The sequence below is a fragment of the Saccopteryx bilineata genome, chromosome 2 (genome assembly GCF_036850765.1).
Source record: "Saccopteryx bilineata isolate mSacBil1 chromosome 2, mSacBil1_pri_phased_curated, whole genome shotgun sequence".
In the NCBI taxonomy this organism is placed as follows: domain Eukaryota; kingdom Metazoa; phylum Chordata; class Mammalia; order Chiroptera; family Emballonuridae; genus Saccopteryx; species Saccopteryx bilineata.
Genome location: NC_089491.1, coordinates 103,337,897 through 103,355,101, shown reverse-complemented (window position 1 = coordinate 103,355,101; position 17,205 = coordinate 103,337,897).

Genomic DNA, 17,205 nt, shown 5'->3' with positions numbered 1-17,205 from the left:
CTATAATGTCCAACTCCCTTTGCTCTCTTTCCCCATCAATATTATCTACCTGCCTACATTAGCATGGGGATGGTGAAAGGGTGGAAGGGAGTGAAGAAGTACAAACTTGCAGCTGTAAAACAAATCAAGGGGATGTAATGCACAGGACAAGGAATAGAGTCAGTGACTCGAAGGGTACTAGACTTATCGTGGTGGTCACTTTGTAACACATAGGTGTTGAGTTACTACTATGTTGTACAACTAAAACTAATATACTAATGTACGTCAATTATCATTTAAAAAAAATAAAGTAAAAAAGAAACTTTGAAAGGCCAGTTGAACCAAATTTCAAGCACAGATGCAGCACTGATGCCCTGGGTCCTGATTCCTCTCTCTCTGGCTTGTCTTTACCTAAAGCTTTCCCTCTGGGGAGCCTCGCTATGGTGTGTGCGGCCCAGTGCTCCTCCCACTCCTGATGCTCCCTGAGGCCACTGCTTCCCTGCATAAACTGTGTGCCCTGGCTCCATTCTCCCCCACACACAACACCCCAGGAGGTGGGAGTGGTACAGGTGATCCCTCTCCTGTTTTCACTATGCAAAGAGCATCTTCCTTTGCCATCTCTGCCCCTGCGTGTAGTTAGGGGCAGCAGCTTCTCCTATCCCTGACTGCACTCTTTTCTACATCATCACGATAATTGTAGCCGTTGTGTGTTGTATTAGGTGATGTTCCAAGTGATTTCACGTGTTAACTCAATTCTCCAAGATGAGTGTTAATACCATAATCCCCCCTTTTTTGTGTGTGTGTGGCAGAGACAGAGAGAGTCAGAGAGAGGGACAGACAGACAGGAACGGAGAGAGATGAGAAACATCAATTCTTCGTTGGGGCTCCCTTGTTGCTCATTGATTGCTTTCTCATATGTGCCTTGACCGGGGGGCTACAGCAGACCAGCGACCTTGGGCTCAAGCTGGTGAGCTTTGCTCAAACCAGATGAGCCCGCACTCAAGCTGGTGACCTCGGGGTCTTGAACCTGGATGCTCCACATCCGAGCCCAATGCTCTATCCACTGCACCACTGCCTGGTCAGGCCCAGAATCCCCGTTTTACAGATGAGGAAACTGAGTCAAGTAACTTGTCTAAGGGGACTGTATTAATAACTGATAGAACCAGGATTACAATCTAGACCAGGGATAGTCAACCTTTTTATACCTACCGCCTACTTTTGTATCTCTGTTAGTAGTCAAATTTTCTAACCGCCCACCAGTTCCACAGTAATGGTGATTTATAAGGTAGAGAAGTAACTTTACTTTATAAAATTTATAAAGCGGAGTTCCAGCAAGTTAAAAGCATATAATAATAATTACTTACCAAGTACTTTATGTCAAATTTTTGCTAAGTTTGGCAGAATAAATCTTTATAAAACAACTTACTATAGTTAAATTTATCTTTTTATTTATACTTTGGTTGCTCCACTACCACCCACCATGAAAGCTGGAACCTACCACTGATCTAGACCAACTGGATCTAGAGCTTGTGAATGCTGTGTGATCCGTTAGGGCAGATGAAATCAGTGTAGGGAGTTGCAACCAGCATTTGTTTTTACATAAACTAGGACAGAACTGAATAGAATAGTAAACAGAAGAATTATTTTTGCAAAACTCTTGTTTTATTTCAGTCATGTATGTGTTTGAGTACACACTATATTTTGTTGCACAATGTATTTCTTTGTTTAAAAAATTTGAGCCTGACCTGTGGTGGTGCAGTGGATAAAGCATTGATGACATGGAATGCAGAGGTCACCGTTTTAAAACCTCTGGCTTGCCTGGTCAGGGCACATATGGGAGCTGATGTTTCCTGCTCGTCCCCCCTTCTCTCTCTCCCTTTCTCTCTCTCCCCTTCTAAAATGAATTTTTAAAAAATTAACACCAAAATAGTCCAGTGGAGATGGATATTTGCAAAGCAAAATAAAATGGAAATGAATTTGAAGTTTAAAAAAAACATTTAGCCTGACCAGGCGGTGGTGCAGTGGATAGAGCATCGGACTGGGATGCGGTGCGGAAGGGCCCAGGTTCGAGACCCCAAGGTCACCAGCTTGAATGCGGGCTCATCTGGCTTGAGCAAAAAGCTCACCAGCTTGGACCCAAGGTCGCTGGCTCAAGCAGGGGGTTACTCTGTCTGCTGAATGCCTGCGGTCAAGGCACATATGAGAAAGCAATCAATGAACAACTAAGGTGTCGCAATGAAAAACGGATGATTGATGCTTCTCATCTCTCTCCATTCCTTTCTCTCTATCCCTCTCTCTGACTCTCTCTCTGTCCCTGTAAAAATAAAACAAAAACCCTCTGACATGTGACTCAGTACCTCTATCCACTCTGACATATACCAACATCTGGAATGATCTCAGGGTCCACAAGTTTATCTAATACTTGTTCTCTCTCTTTTTTTTAATTGAAAGGAGGGAAGATAGACAGACTCCCACATGTACCCTAACTGGATCCACCTGGCAACCCTCGTCTGGGGCCAGTGCTTGATAACCAAGCTATCCTTAGTGCTCAGGGTGACACTCAGACCAACTGAGTCACTGGCTAAAAGAAGGACAGAGAGAAGAAGAAGGAGGAGGGAGAGAGAAGCAGATGGTTGCTTCTCCTGTGTGCCTTGACTGGGAATTGAACCCAGGGTGTCCACATGCTGGGCCGACACTCTATCCACTGAGCCAACCAGCCAGCATTCCATACTGGTTCTTATAGTGCTTTAATTCCAGATATATTCATCTCCATTTCAACTGATCTAGTTGGTTCCATGGCTAAATCCTAGTAATTATCAGTTCTTAGGAACTGCTGAATTATGAACTGGAAACTCTTATGGTTATTCTTCAAACAACCCTACAGCTGTGTCATCATTCACTTGGGCAGCTCTAATTGAATACCATAGCCTGGGCAGCTTATAAACAGCAGAATAGTTCTCAGATAGCCACCTCCACACCACATTGAAGTATGGTGGAAAAGGCAAGGAGCTCTCTGGAGTTTCTTTAAAAGGCACTAATTTCACTCATGATAGCTCCACCTTCATGACCTGATCACCTCCTAAAGCCCCACCTCTTATCACCTCGCATTGGGGTTAGGATTTCAACATATGAATGTTATGGGAGACACAAACTCTTGGTCCATAGCACACTGCCATGTCCCAGCCCTGGTTTGAAGTTCAACATGTCCCTTGATTCCTCCTTTGCCCTTACATATTATCTGTGTCCTGCTGTCCCTGTCCTTTGTTCCTCTTCTGAGCTCATTGACACCCCAACAGCCTATATCTTATAGTTGATGGTGCCAGCTTCTCTTTCACCTGCATCCTCTACTTTCTTTCCTCCTTATCCTTCTACACTCTCCTGTCCCTGAGTCAATCTCCAGTCGACCCTCCACTCCAATGTAGGCGCTCAAGAGCACAACCAAAGCAATGGTGGCACCACAAATGCAGTCACCGTGTTAACTGTTCTGCTCGCGCCCCTCAGCAAACACATGAAATTCTCTTCCTTTTTAAATAACCTCAGATCTAAGATTCATCTTCTCTCTCTCTTTCTCTCTCTCTCTCTCTCTCTCTCTCTATTTTATTTACTGATTTGAGAGAGAGAGAAAGAAAGGTAGGCAGGGAGGGGGGCAGAAGCATCAACTCATAGTTGCTTCTCATATATGCCTTGACTAGCAAAGCCCGGGGTTTTGTACCGGTGCCCTCAGCGTTCCAGATCAACACTCTGTCCCCTGTGCCCCCACAGGCCAGGCTGAGGTTCACCTTCTCACCAGCACTCGTGGTGCCACCTCTTCCTCTTCACTCCACCTTCCATCTCTTTCTCCATCTTCTTTCTCTCTACTAGTTACTTCCCCTCAGTCTATGAACACACACACTTTTTATCTTAAAACTTTCCCTCCCATGGGGGTGGGAGGATCAGGAAGTGAAATCAAAGAAGATGGAGGAATTGGCCAAATTATATACACAGAACATGTAGATCATGTAGATACAGACAACAGGGTAGCAAGTCCCAGAGGGAAAGGGGACGGAAGGTAGGGGGCGGATGGCGAAGTGGTGAAACGGGAATGGAAAGAGACTTTGCACGGGCATGGGGGGCAGGGCAGGGTGTGAGGGTGTTATATTGAATGGAACACTTGAAACCATATCAACAGAATAAATTAAAATTTTTTTAAAAAAAACAGAAAACACTCCCCCCTCACCTACTTTTGCAGCTACGTCCAGTGCTCAAACCCTCTCCTTCACATTGCAATGAACACACACAGACACACACGATTTATTCAGTCTCCATTTCCTTTTTAATATTCAGTTGTTGGTCAAATAAGTTTGTAAATTGATATATATAAATATGTTTGCTAGCTTATAATTTGCATTGTGTGTGGGGGACAGGCTGTAAGCAGGCCAGGTCATTATAGCCTGAGGTTTAGTTTTAAGACTAAGTTTTCCCCACACCCTTGACTATTGCATGATGTGGGGTGGTGCACTCTCATGAGGAATTCCATTATGCCTCAGATAAGTGACTTTGTATCAGAGACTTCCTTGTTTGTATATTGGATTAAAGATTTTGATTTCTACACTATAAAGTGGGACAGACCGGGAGCTTGCTCTCTCTCGGTTTCTGCTATCACCATTGCAGGGGCCTCCCTGATCCCTTGCCCTTCATGGGAAAAGCTGGTTTTCTGCTCTTCCCTTGTCTTCTCTTGTGGCTTGCCTGTCTTGGTGAGACACCAATAAACAGAATGGCCCACCATCCTCTGACTCTGCCATTTCTTTTCTTTTTTTTACAGAGACAGAGAGAGAGTCAGAGAGAGGGTTATATAGGGACAGACAGACAGGAACGAAGAGAGATGAGAAGCATCAATCATCAGTTTTTCGTTGTGACACCTTAGTTGTTCATTGATTGCTTTCTCATATGTGCCTTGACTATGGGGCTACAGCAGACCGAGTAACCCCTTGCATGAGCCAGCGACCTTGGGTCCAAGCTGGTGAGCTTGGGCTCAAACCAGATGAGCCTGCGCTCAAGCTGGCGACCTTGGGGTCTTGAACCTGGGACCTCCGCATCCCAGTCCAAAGCTCTATCCACTGCGCCACTGCTTGGTAAGGCCCACCATTTCTTATCGTCTGCCCGAATCCAATGGCAACCTGCATGTGAATGGCCACGATGGCAGCTCCTGGCCTTACACTATGTATATTCATTCTCTCAGAGCATTTGGAATTATTGATCAGTGTCATTATCTTGGACCTTCTCTAACTTCTGTGACTCTATTCTTGCCATTTCTCACCTCTCATCTCAGGGATCTTTCTTCATCATTAGTTTCCTGTTAAGAATACTTTATAAGTAAAGTTGAGGTGTCATTCTGTTTTAGAATGAAAAGGAAGAGCTAATGTAATTTGAATTGACCAATTCAAAGCTAATTTTTCTCAATAAAAATATCAAGACTAGCCCTGGCCAGATGGCTCAGTGGTAGAGCATTGGCCTGGCGTGCAGGAGTCCCAGGTTCGATTCCCAGCCAGGGCACACAAGAGAAGCGTCCATCTGCTTCTCCACCCCTCCTCCTCTCCTTCCTTCTGTCTCTCTCTTCCCCTCCCTCAGCCAAGGCTCCATTGGAGCAAAGTTGGCCTGGGCGCTGAGGATGGCTCCATGGCCTCTGCCTCAGGCGCTAGAATGGCTCTAGTTGCAGCAGAGCAATGCCCCAGATGGGCAGAACATCGCCCCCTGGTAAAATTATATATATATATATATATATATCTCAAGACGATTTTTTTTGGACAAGACAATCATGTTCCAACAATTCTAAAGTTCATATGAAAAATGAACAAACAAGAATAAGTAGTGTAAGAAAATAATTAAAAGGGAGGACAACGAGGTGGAAATAGTGGCACTACCAGATATTAAACCATATTATAATAAAGCCTCAATCAGCACACGACTAGTCAGAGCAGCAGGTCAGGTGGAAAGTCTAAGAGCAAATGCAAACACACACGGGAATTCGCTTGTGATAAGGAGAGAGCCAAACCAACGGGTAAGGATGGACTGCTCTCAAAATTTTAACATCCCCTTTCCAGTATTTTTTTTTATTTCATCCTGTTTTTTGTCTCCTTTCCTTGTCATATAAATAACTTAAGTATCTCTTACTAAAAATCAGAAATCAAACAACCCTCACTTACCTCCTGTGCCACCTTAGTTAACCACTCTTTCTTGACACTTTGCAGCCAAGTTCTCTTGAAACAATAATTTTTACACAGTTTCTACTTATTCCCATTGAAAAAATTGATTAAAAACCAATATTAGGTCTTGGCCACGTAGCTCTTTTGCTTAGAATGTTGCCCCGATACATCAACATTGCAGGTTCAATCCTGGTCAGGACACATACAAAAATCAACCAGTGAATGCATAAATAAGTGAAACAACAAATAGATTTCTATCTTTCCCTCCCTCTCAAAAATCAATCGATAAAAAATTAAAATAAAAAACTATATTGGTTTATTTTTATTATGAAGTAAGACAATAAAGAAGAGTAAGCATTTTAATAACTTTTTGAAATATGAGAAGAAAAATATAAGTTCTGGGTTCGATTCCCAGTCAGGGCACACAGGAGAAGCACCCATGTGCTTCTCTACTCCTCCCCCTCTTCTTCCTCTCTATCTCTCTCTTCCCCTCCTGCAGCCAAAGGCTCCATTGGAGCAAAGTTGGCCAGGGCATTGAAGACGGCCCATGGCCTCCACCTCAGACTCCGGTGGCAACGGAGCAACACCCCAGATGGGCAGAGCATTGCCCCCTGGTGGGCATGCCGGGTGGATCCCAGTGGGGTGCATGCAAGAGTCTGTCTGACTGCCTCCCTAACATCTAATTTCAGAAAAATACAAAAAAAACAAAACAAAACCCCAACCAACCAACCAAACAAAAAGGATGAAATTGCAAGTGTCTTTGGTAGTATAATTCTGCTTTCAGTACAACAGCCACTGGCCACAGGTGACTATTGAGCGCCTGAACTAAGATGTGCTATAAGATACAAGATTTCAAAGATTTATGGACAAAGGGAATGTGAAATAACTCTTGAATAATCTTTTCTGTTGATTGCACATTGAAAAGATAACATTTTGATATACTATTTTAAATGAATAATAAGATTAACATCACATGTTTTTCTTCTTATATTTATTGATTTGAGAGAGAGAGAGAGAGAGAGAGAGAGACAGGAAAAAAAGGAGATAGAGAAAAATCAATTTATTTTTCTCATTTAGTTGTGCATTCATTGATTGCTTCTTATATGTGCCCTGACCAGGGACTGAACCCGCAACCTTGATAGTATTGGGATGACACTCTAACCAACTGAGCTACCCAGCCAGGGCTTACATGCTTCTTTTTACTTTTTTGAATGTGGCTGCTGGAAATTTTAAAATTACATTTGTGGCTGACATTATGTTTCTATTGGATAGCACTGGTTTAAGTAGTTTGTGTATGGTTAGAATTTGCAACAGTAAGCATACATTATTTTCACATTCAAACTAAAAGATGCTTTCATTTTTTTGTTGTTGTTGTTATAGTGTGGTAAAAATGTATAGCATAAAACTTACCACCTTAGTCTTTTGAGTGTATGTTACAGTAGGATTAACTCTATGCACCTTGTTGTGCAATAGATATTTAGATCTTTCTATCTTGCAAAACCTTAACCTATACCCGTTGAACAGCAATTTTCCATTTCCCCTCCTCAGTCTCTCATAACAACATTCAACTTTGTGTTGCTATGTGCTTGACAATTTTAGAGTCCTTACATAAGTGGAATTGTGTAATTGGTTTATTTCATTTGGCAGATTGTCCTCAAGGTTCATTCATGTTGTAGCATATGACAGGATTTCCTTTTTATAGGCTGAATAAATAGCATTTCACTGTATGCATACGCTATATTTTCTCTATCTATTCATCTGTCAGTGGACATTTAGGTTGCTTCCTCCTCTTATCTATTGTGAAGAAGGCCACAGTGAACATGGGTACACAAATACCTCTTTGAGATACTTTTTTAAAGTATTTTTTAAGACTTTACTTATTCATTTTAGAGAAGAAAGAAGGAGTGAGAAAGAGAAGTAGGGGAGGAGCAGGAAGCATCAACTCCCATATGTGCCTTGACCAGGCAAGACCAGTGTTTCAAACTGGCGAACTCAGTGTTCCAGGTCAATACTTTAGCCACTGCATGTTCACAGGTCAGGCTGAGATCCTTTTTCCAAATATTTTTGGATGAATACCCACAAGTAGTAGGGATGCTTCCATTTCTTACAATCTTTTCTTGTCCTGGTTGGATAGCTCCACTGGTTAGAGCATCAGCTTAAAGCGCAGAGATGTTCCTCTCTCTCTCTCTCTCTCTCTCTCTCTCCTCCCCCCCTTCCTCTCTGGCTAAAATAAATAAATAAATTTTTAAGTAAAAAATTAAAAAACACAAACAAAAACAACCTTTTCTTCCTTTTCATTGCCTCTTTGGCCTTCTTTGCTCAGGGTCTATCTACCCTTTACAATCCTCTGAAGCTGTACTGTCAAAGCTGTCCACATCTGGGACACTGCCAACTCAAGCTGTCTCGTCTCTGCCTTGTGTCCCGTGACCTCTCTGTGACATTTCATGCGGATTCCTTCATGACACTCCGTCTTCCCTGGTCTTGTGTCCAGTTTTGCACCCTCCTTTCTAACCATCTTCCTAGCCTTTTATACTGGCTCCCACATCTCTGCTAGCCCTTAAATTTGATATAAAACAGGACTCTATTCCAAGCAAGCCTTTTGACTCACACTTGGTATTATCTGGGCTGACCTCTCCAACTTCTGGTCACTTCTGTCCTCTCTCTGCTGGGCTTCAAACATGTTTGGTCCTTAGACATCTAGAACTCCACATGTCCGTCTCTGACCTCCTAACTCCTTCTCTTCTAAAACCCAACCCCTAGCCTGCTGCTTCTTGGTTTTTCTGTCCCTGACAAACTGCCTCTGTCATCTTCCTCATTCCCAGCAAGATTCTGCAATGAGCCTAGAGGACTACCTTCCCTAATTGCTCCCTAAGTGTTGTCAACTCTACTTTCTAAACATCTCTCAAGGAAGTTAACTTTCTTCATCTTTACAGCCATGGGTCTAATTCAGATCTCCTATCACTAATTCAGACTCTATCACTTATTAAGAAATCTCTCAACTAGCATCTGACAGTGTTTTAATACACTTAATATCATTATGTGAATAAAATATAGGAGACATGCAAAATCTCCCATGTAATTTTTAAGGTAACAACCTGAATAGTGCTTTCAGAAATCTCACACAAATGCAACTCGGGAGGTATTTTCCCAGCACCTCCTTCATGTCTTGAACCAGGCTAGGCTCAGGAAATGCTAACATCAATTAGTCTTTCTCCTGGAGGACGTCACAAATTGACAGATAGGCTTGGCATATAAATATTTATAAAGATAAATGCATGTTATTGTAACTGATAACAAGTGGAGTGGGACAATGCAGGAAGTAGTGAATAATTGAGTCTCTCCCATTCACACTTCCTACTGGTGCCAGAGGGATCTTCCTAAATAAGATAAAGGCCAGACTCCCCGGGGACACCTAGCCAGGCCCCCACCCCCACCCCGACCTTGCCTTTCATCTTCTACTTTGTTCTTCTTGTCCCTATTCTTCAGCCATACTAAATGTTGTATAACGTTCCAGAATTTGCCATGTTTCCAGGACTTGGTGTTTGCTTTTCTGCCAAAAGAGCTTTTCTCTTTTTTGCATATGTCCGGTATGCTCCTCCCAATTTAAATGTCACCTCCTTTGAGAAACCTCCCCTGCCCTCTTAAGTTAGACAATCACACTCCTTCTCTTGTCCCACTACATTTGAAATTTGCCTTTATTATGGAGTCTGACACAATTAAATGTCTTGATTCATTTATTTTATGACAATCTTGATTGAGATAAACTTCACATAGCATACAATTTATTCATTTAAAGTGTACAATACAGTGGTTTGTATTATATTCACAGAATTATGAATCTATCACCATAATAAATTTTAAAACACTTCAATTACCTTAAAGAGAAACCCCACATCTTTTAGCCACCACCCCTCAACTTCCCCCTCTCTCCACAGCCCTAGGAAACCTCTAATCTCTATTCTCTGTCTCTATAGATCTACCTCTTTGGATATTTCATTATAAATAAAATTATGTAACATGTTGTTTTGTGACTAAATCCTTTCTCTTTAAATAATGTTTTTAAGATTCATCTATGTTGTAGCATGTGTCAGGACTTTGTTCCTTTATTTTTTTATTTTTTTACATATATATATTTTTTTATTTATTCATTTTAGAGAGGAGAGAGAGAGGGAGAGAGAGAGAGAGAGAGACGGAGGGAGGAGCAGGAAGCATCAACTCCCATATGTGCCTTGACCAGGCAAGCCCAGGGTTTCGAACCGGCGACCTCAGCATTTCCAGGTCAACGCTTTATCCACTGCACCACCACAGGTCAGGCTTGTTCCTTTATTTATGGCTGAATAATATTCCTTTGTAAGGCTACCCCACATTTTGTTCATCCTTTCATTAGTTAATGAACAGTTGGGGTTTGGTTTTGTTTTATTTTAATTATTAAGTGAGAGGCAGGGAGGCAGAGACAGGTTCTCTCATGTACTCTGACTGGGATCCACCCGGCACGTCCCATACCAGGTGATGCTTTGTCCATCTGAGCTGCTGCTCCATTGCTTAGCAACCGAGCTATTTTAGTACCTGAGGTGAGACTAGGGAGCCATTGTCAGCGCCCTGGGCCAACTTGCTCTAACTGTTAGAGCCATGGCTGTGGGATGAGGAGAGAGAGAGAGATAGAGGAGGGGCTAAGAGGAGAAGAAGATGGTTACTTCTCCTGTGTGCCGTGACGGGGAACCAAACCTGGGACTTCCACACGTCAGGCCAACACTCCACCACTGAGCCAACTGGACATGGCTAGGTGTGGTTTTTTTGTTTGTTTTTTGTTGTTTTTTTAATTTGTTGCTGCTGCTAGGAACATTTGTGCATAAGTTTTATGTAGACATATGGTTTCTTTTCTCGGCAGTACAATGCGGGATCCTGTAGTAACTCCAGGTTTAGCTGTTTGAGGAACTGCCCAGACAGCTGCATCATGTTACAAACTTACCAGCAGTTTAGTTTATGAGGGTTCCGATTTCTCCACATCCTTGCCAACACTTGTTCTTTATCTGTCTTTTTACTACAGCTCTTCTAACAGTGGTAAAGGGGTATCCCCTTGTGGTTTTGATTTGTATTTCCTTGACAGCTAATTATGGTGAACATGTTTTTGTGTATTATTTATTGGCCATTTATATAACTGCTTTGGAGAAATGTCTATTCAGATCCTTTTCCCATTTCTTAATTGAGTTGTTTGTATTTTTGTTGTTGAGTTATAGGTGTTCTTTATATATTCTAGATATCAATCCCTTATCAAATATATAATTTGCAAATACTTTTTCCCATTCTGTGGGTTGCTTTTATACTCTGTTGATGATGATCTCGGATACACAATAGTTTTAATTTTGATGGAGTAAATTTATCTTTTTTTGTGTTGTTGTTGTTGTTGTTGTTGTTGGCTCTGTCTGCTTTTGGTGTCATATCAGAGAAACCATTGCCCAATTCAAAATTATAAAGATTTTCTCCTATATTTTCTTCTAAGAATTTTATAGTTTTAAACTCTTATGTTTAAGCCTTTAATCCACTTTGAATTAATTGTTTTATGTGGTGTAAGGCAAGTCCTTTGCCTAGTTTTTAATTGAGCTATTTGTCTTCTTATTATAGAGTTGTGAATCCATTTACTTCTATGCATTTGTGTAAGCTAGCTTCCCCCTTAGTCTGTGACTTCCTTGGATAGAGGCTGCTTTCCCAGCTCTGGCATCCCTGGGGCTCAGCCTGCCTGAGGCATAAAGTAGATGCCGGAAAATGATTTATTGAATTGGGTTCACCCAAGATTGGTGAACAGTACAATGTGCATTGTTACCTAGGAAGATGAGTAGTGACAGATTTTGCATTCCCTCTAATATTCAGGGTTTGAAATCACCTGCAGTGCCTGCCTTTATTGCATTTCTTTCATGTTCTCCCGTCTTGTTTGCTGGGTCCTTTTCTCTTGCTGGTCCCTTCCAACCTTAGATTCTGCTGGTTTTTCCTTTTTCCTTAGAAGCCTTCTATAGTCACTCTCTTTTCTTTGGCAATCCTCCTAAAGCACTATCTGTGGGTAAGAGAGTATCTAATTCAGGTGAAGCCAACCCCATGTGTACAGGAGTAAGAGGCGCATCACAGCTTCAGAGCAGCACACTGAGTGGATAGTTACTCCTATGCCTACGCATACCCAACATCCCCTGGTCTTTTAAATTCAGGTGTTTATGAAAAATTGCTTAGCTTTTAAATGTTGGTAAAAAAAAAAAAAAGACTTTTAAACATCTAATTCTTAAACAAAACACCTCAAAAGGACAGCATGTTGTTTTCTTTGATTTTATCAGTGTTCATTGGCTGTTGAATCATGACTCATTCTGGTTTAGGATCAGGTCTTCAAAGTTTAGTAAATTTCTTTTTGCCAGACAAAGTACTTCTTCTGAACCTTGTGTTAGCTTGTCATGACTCATTATTAATACCATGCTGTGTCATCCCAAACTTTGTCCGAACACAAGACATTGGAAACCTGCCCAGAGAAATTTCTGTTTTTCCGTACAGGGTCAAAGATGTTTCGATTAGACACAGACGTCTCAGATGAGCCACTTGATGGGGGAAAAACAAGCCTGCCCAAGGAAGCATTGCAATCAGATAGTGACGCCTTACCCGCAAGCCTTACTCTGAGGAAAACCATGACTGTTGCCTGTCTCTCTCTGAACAAATATTCTTTTCATTCCATCGCTAATGAAATTGAGGTTTAGGACTAGCTGTTCTATTTCTTTGAATCATTTCTAAAGCTGTTTAAAATGTTGCCAGGGATGAACACAACTTGGAGTAAGTGCGAATGTTGTTATTGTTGAAGGAAGTCTGGCTCTCAGAAAGCTAACAGGACTCTGGAGCACAGGACGCCAAGGACTTTCAAGGAGCTGCCAAGAAATTATGTGAACTATAGAGGAGGAAAACCGCTCTTCTCAGTTCTCTGGCTGGTCTAATAATTAAATTGACATAGACAGATTAGACCCTGGCCAGGTAGCTCAGTTGATTAGAATGTTATTCCGAAATGCCGGGGTTACAGGTTCGATCCCCAGTCAGGGCACATACAAGAATCAACCAATGAATAAGTGGAACAAAAAATCAATCTCACTCTCTCTCTCTCTTTCCCTTCCACGTTCCCCCCCCCCCAAAAAAAAGAGATTTACAGGAGAAAACCAATTTAATTTTGTATGTATGGAGGCTCCATAAAAATGTGAAACTCAAGAGAAGTGAACAAAGCAGGCAGCTTTTATACTTTAGACAGAGACAGACCGCATGTGAAGAATTGACAAGTCTGAGAAGTCAGGTCTCAGGGTAGTAAATGAGTGAGGAAGTAACAAGGTTTGTTTATACAGCCTTCTCAGCCCTAAATCTCCCGTCTCTGGAGGAAAGGATGTCTCTCCCTCCTGATGGGCATGGTACCTTTCACACAGGAGATTTATTTTCTGCTTTTAGGGGGACAGAAAAAAGGCAGAGTTTTCTCGTACCAGATATGTCTCAAGTACCTTTAATTCAAAGTATTCCAAAGTGGCCTGGCTTGGGGCAACAACACACCGTGAGGCTCCTCAAACATGACATAACCAGAGGACCCCTGCGTTTGCCCCTGTTCTTGCCCCTCTCTGTCTCCTCCTTCCTGGTAAGTGGCTGTGCCACTCACCTGGTGGTCAGACCAACACCCTTCTCTCCTTGTCTCAAGCTTGCACCCAGCCCATCAACACCCAAATGTCTAAAACAATTCAACGTGGCGAATGAGGGCACTTGCAGCCAGAACTCGCACCGGATCCTCCTGCCCCACTCTTGCTCCCTGGTGGCCTGGTCTCTGGTCTGCTGCACCTGGGCACCGGAGAGAGCAGACAGGAAGGGAGAGGACAAGCATTAAGGGGCACCTGGTGGCAAACAGGGACAGAATGAGCGATGCTGATGGATGGGCAAGTGCAGAGGGGAATCCCAGACCATTTCTGGGAGACAGAGCAGACAGGAGAGCACTGATGGAGGAAATAGCAGAGGAAACCACAGCCCAGAAGAAATCGCAGCTAGACTAGCAGCTACAGCTGGGGTGCGGGGCGGGGAAGCCGTGGAAAAGATTGCTCTGGATGTAGAATAAGGGGTGAGCTGAGGGCTCCACAGTGAGGGGCAGGAGAGAACAGGGCTGAAAACCAAGTGCTGTCTAAAGATCTGAGTACAGAACAGGCAATACCTCCACAGGCCTCCACCCTGCCCCCATGCACAGAGCTGCCAGGGCAGTGGCTCAGGCTCGGACCCAGGCAAGCGGAGCCTTGGGCAGCTATGTGCAGACCCAGACGACACCTCATGCTGGAATGCAGTTGTGGGGGGCAGAGCCCCATCTCAGCTTCAGCCATTTCTCCTGCTATAGGCAGTCCACGTCTGCAGTTCCTGCTCAGGTCCCAGGCTTTCAGTCAGCCTTTGTGGGCTCACTGGAGATTAGAGAAAACTGGTACCACTAGAGAAAGCAGCCAGGATTCTACAGAGACAGAAACACAGGAAACAGAAGGAATTCAGAGAAGATATGAGCATAAAACAGAAAACATGATCAGTACCTGCAAAGACTTTATTTTTTTTTTATTTTTATTTATTTTTTTTACAGAGGCAGAGATAGATAGGGACAGACAGATAGGAATGGAGAGAGATGAGAAGCATCAATCATCAGTTTCTCGTTGCGCGTTGCGACTTCTTAGTTGTTCATTGATTGCTTTCTCACATGTGCCTTGACCGCGGGCCTTCAGCAGACCGAGTAACCCCCTTGTGGAGCCAGCGACCTTGGGTCCAAGCTAGTGAGCTCTTTGCTCAAGCCAGATGAGCCCGCGCTCAAGCTGGCGACCTCGGGGTCTCGAACCTGGGTCCTTCCGCATCCCAGTCCGACGCTCTGTCCATTGTGCCACCACCTGGTCAGGCAGTACCTGCAAAGACTTTAGAAAATGTTGCATCCACAGGAACAGGAGCATGGCACTGTGGAAAATGGGCAATGTGAGAATACCCACAACAGAATTAAAATTATGTTTCACAAACTATAAAATAATAAATTTGGATAAACAATAATCTTTAGAAAATCTCAGAGAACATAGAAAAAAAAAAGAGGAGACAAAATGTGAGAGAAATAGTAAGAGGTAAATATGATTAAACCAGGGTTAATCCAGGTACAATGCCTAACTAGTAGGTATTCCAGAGCACGAATGGAAGAAAGAAACAGAGTCAGAGAGGGAGAAAGAGAGGGAAGAAGGAGGAAGAGGAGGAGGGGCAGAAGAAAGGGATAAAGAGAGGGAGGAAGAGAAGAAGAGGGGAGACAGAAAGAGAGGAGAGAAGGAAAGAGAACATAAAATTAAGGGTAGAAATTTATCAAATAAATAACAGAAACTTTAAAGTGCTGAGGAAAGACACGATCTTCAGCCTGAAAGGGCATTGAACCTGACCAGGCGGTGGTGCAGTGGATAGAGCATCGGACTGGGACACACAGGACCCAGGTTCGAAACCTGAGATCGCCGGTTTGAGCACAGGCTCATCCAGCTTGAGTGCAGGCTCACCAGCTTGAGCACGGGGTTGCTGGCTTGAGTGTGGGATCATAGACATGACCCCATGGTCACTGGCTTGAGCCCAATGTCACTGGCTTGAGCAAGGGGCCACTCGCTCTGCTGGAGCCCCCTGGTCAAAGCACATATGAGAAAGCAATCAATGAACAATGAAAATGCTACAATGAAGAACTGATACTTCTTATCTCTCTCCCTTCCTACCTGTCTCTCCCTCTCTGTCTCTCTTGCTAAAAAAAAAAGATGGCATTGGGAGGAGGCATGGGTCCATCACTTTGAGGAATTGACCATAACTCCTGAAGGTGGCTGTCCACATGCCCAGTAACTCCCCTCTAAGGCCCGTCCTCTGACTGGAGCCCCTGATGTTCCCTGATGTCGGGAGCCGATCCACAACTGCTGGCTGACAAGGTCACAGCAGGAGCCGACCCACAACTGCTGGCTGACAAGGTCACAGCAGGAGAAGACCCACAACTGCTGGCTGACAAGGTCACAGCAGAAGAAGATCAAAAACTGCTGATTGACAAAGTCACAGCAGAGAAGACCAATGGCTGCGGGGTGACAAAGTCACTGCAGTGAAGACCAATGGCTGCGGGGTGACAAAGTCACCACAAAGGAAAGGCACAACAATACTCCCCCCTTTGACTTTTTAAATTAATCTGGCCTTATATCCCCCCTTTTCTGGGTGTGTGCTATTATTTGTGGCACAGGGATAATAGTACCGTGCTTTCCCTGTAGATTCATAGTGATTTCTTTGGATATGAGACAGAGGGTGTGAGTTCCACAGAAAAGCCTGTAAGCCCCTTGAACTGGGCTCATAGGCATAAGAGGCTGGCTATAATATCCCTCGTAAAGGGTTAAGTTTGTAGGAGAATTTCTTCTTAATCATGTTAAAAAGAATAAATTGTGACTTGTGAATGGTTAGGAGGCAGTGGCTGTGCACAGAGCACCCTTGGCCTTCACTTAACATTTTTTCCTCCCTAGCCTTTTCATGTGATAAGTAGAAAAACATTCCTTTCTTCCTGCTTATTTGATCTGCAAATAGTGGTATATTCTGAGAAGAATAGAGTCAGAACTTAACTAGTGTTTAAATATAATAAATAAGTAATATTTGACTAGACAATAGTATCTTAGGTAAGGTATAGTAGAATGGCCCATTGTGTGGCCTAGGATGAGAGCGTAGTCAGCAAGAAAAGAATGTTTTACTAAGAGAATTGTCTTTTGACTAAAGGCAATTGCTAGGCTTTCTCAATGAGATGTTTTCATGAGATTTAAAAATGTAGGGAAATCCATGGAATGTCTTGTGTTGCTGCTGGGCTATCTTGCAAGTGCACTCTGCATATCTTTGGATGAAAGCTATTCTTGATGTTATGTTAATTTCTATAAAGGCAAGCCTTTTAGAATCTTGTGAGAAAAAGTAGGACACTGCATAAACCCAAGGCCATTTACCTGAGCAAGCGGTGGTCCATTGTTGTCATCTGCTAATCTCTCTCTGCTCCTTA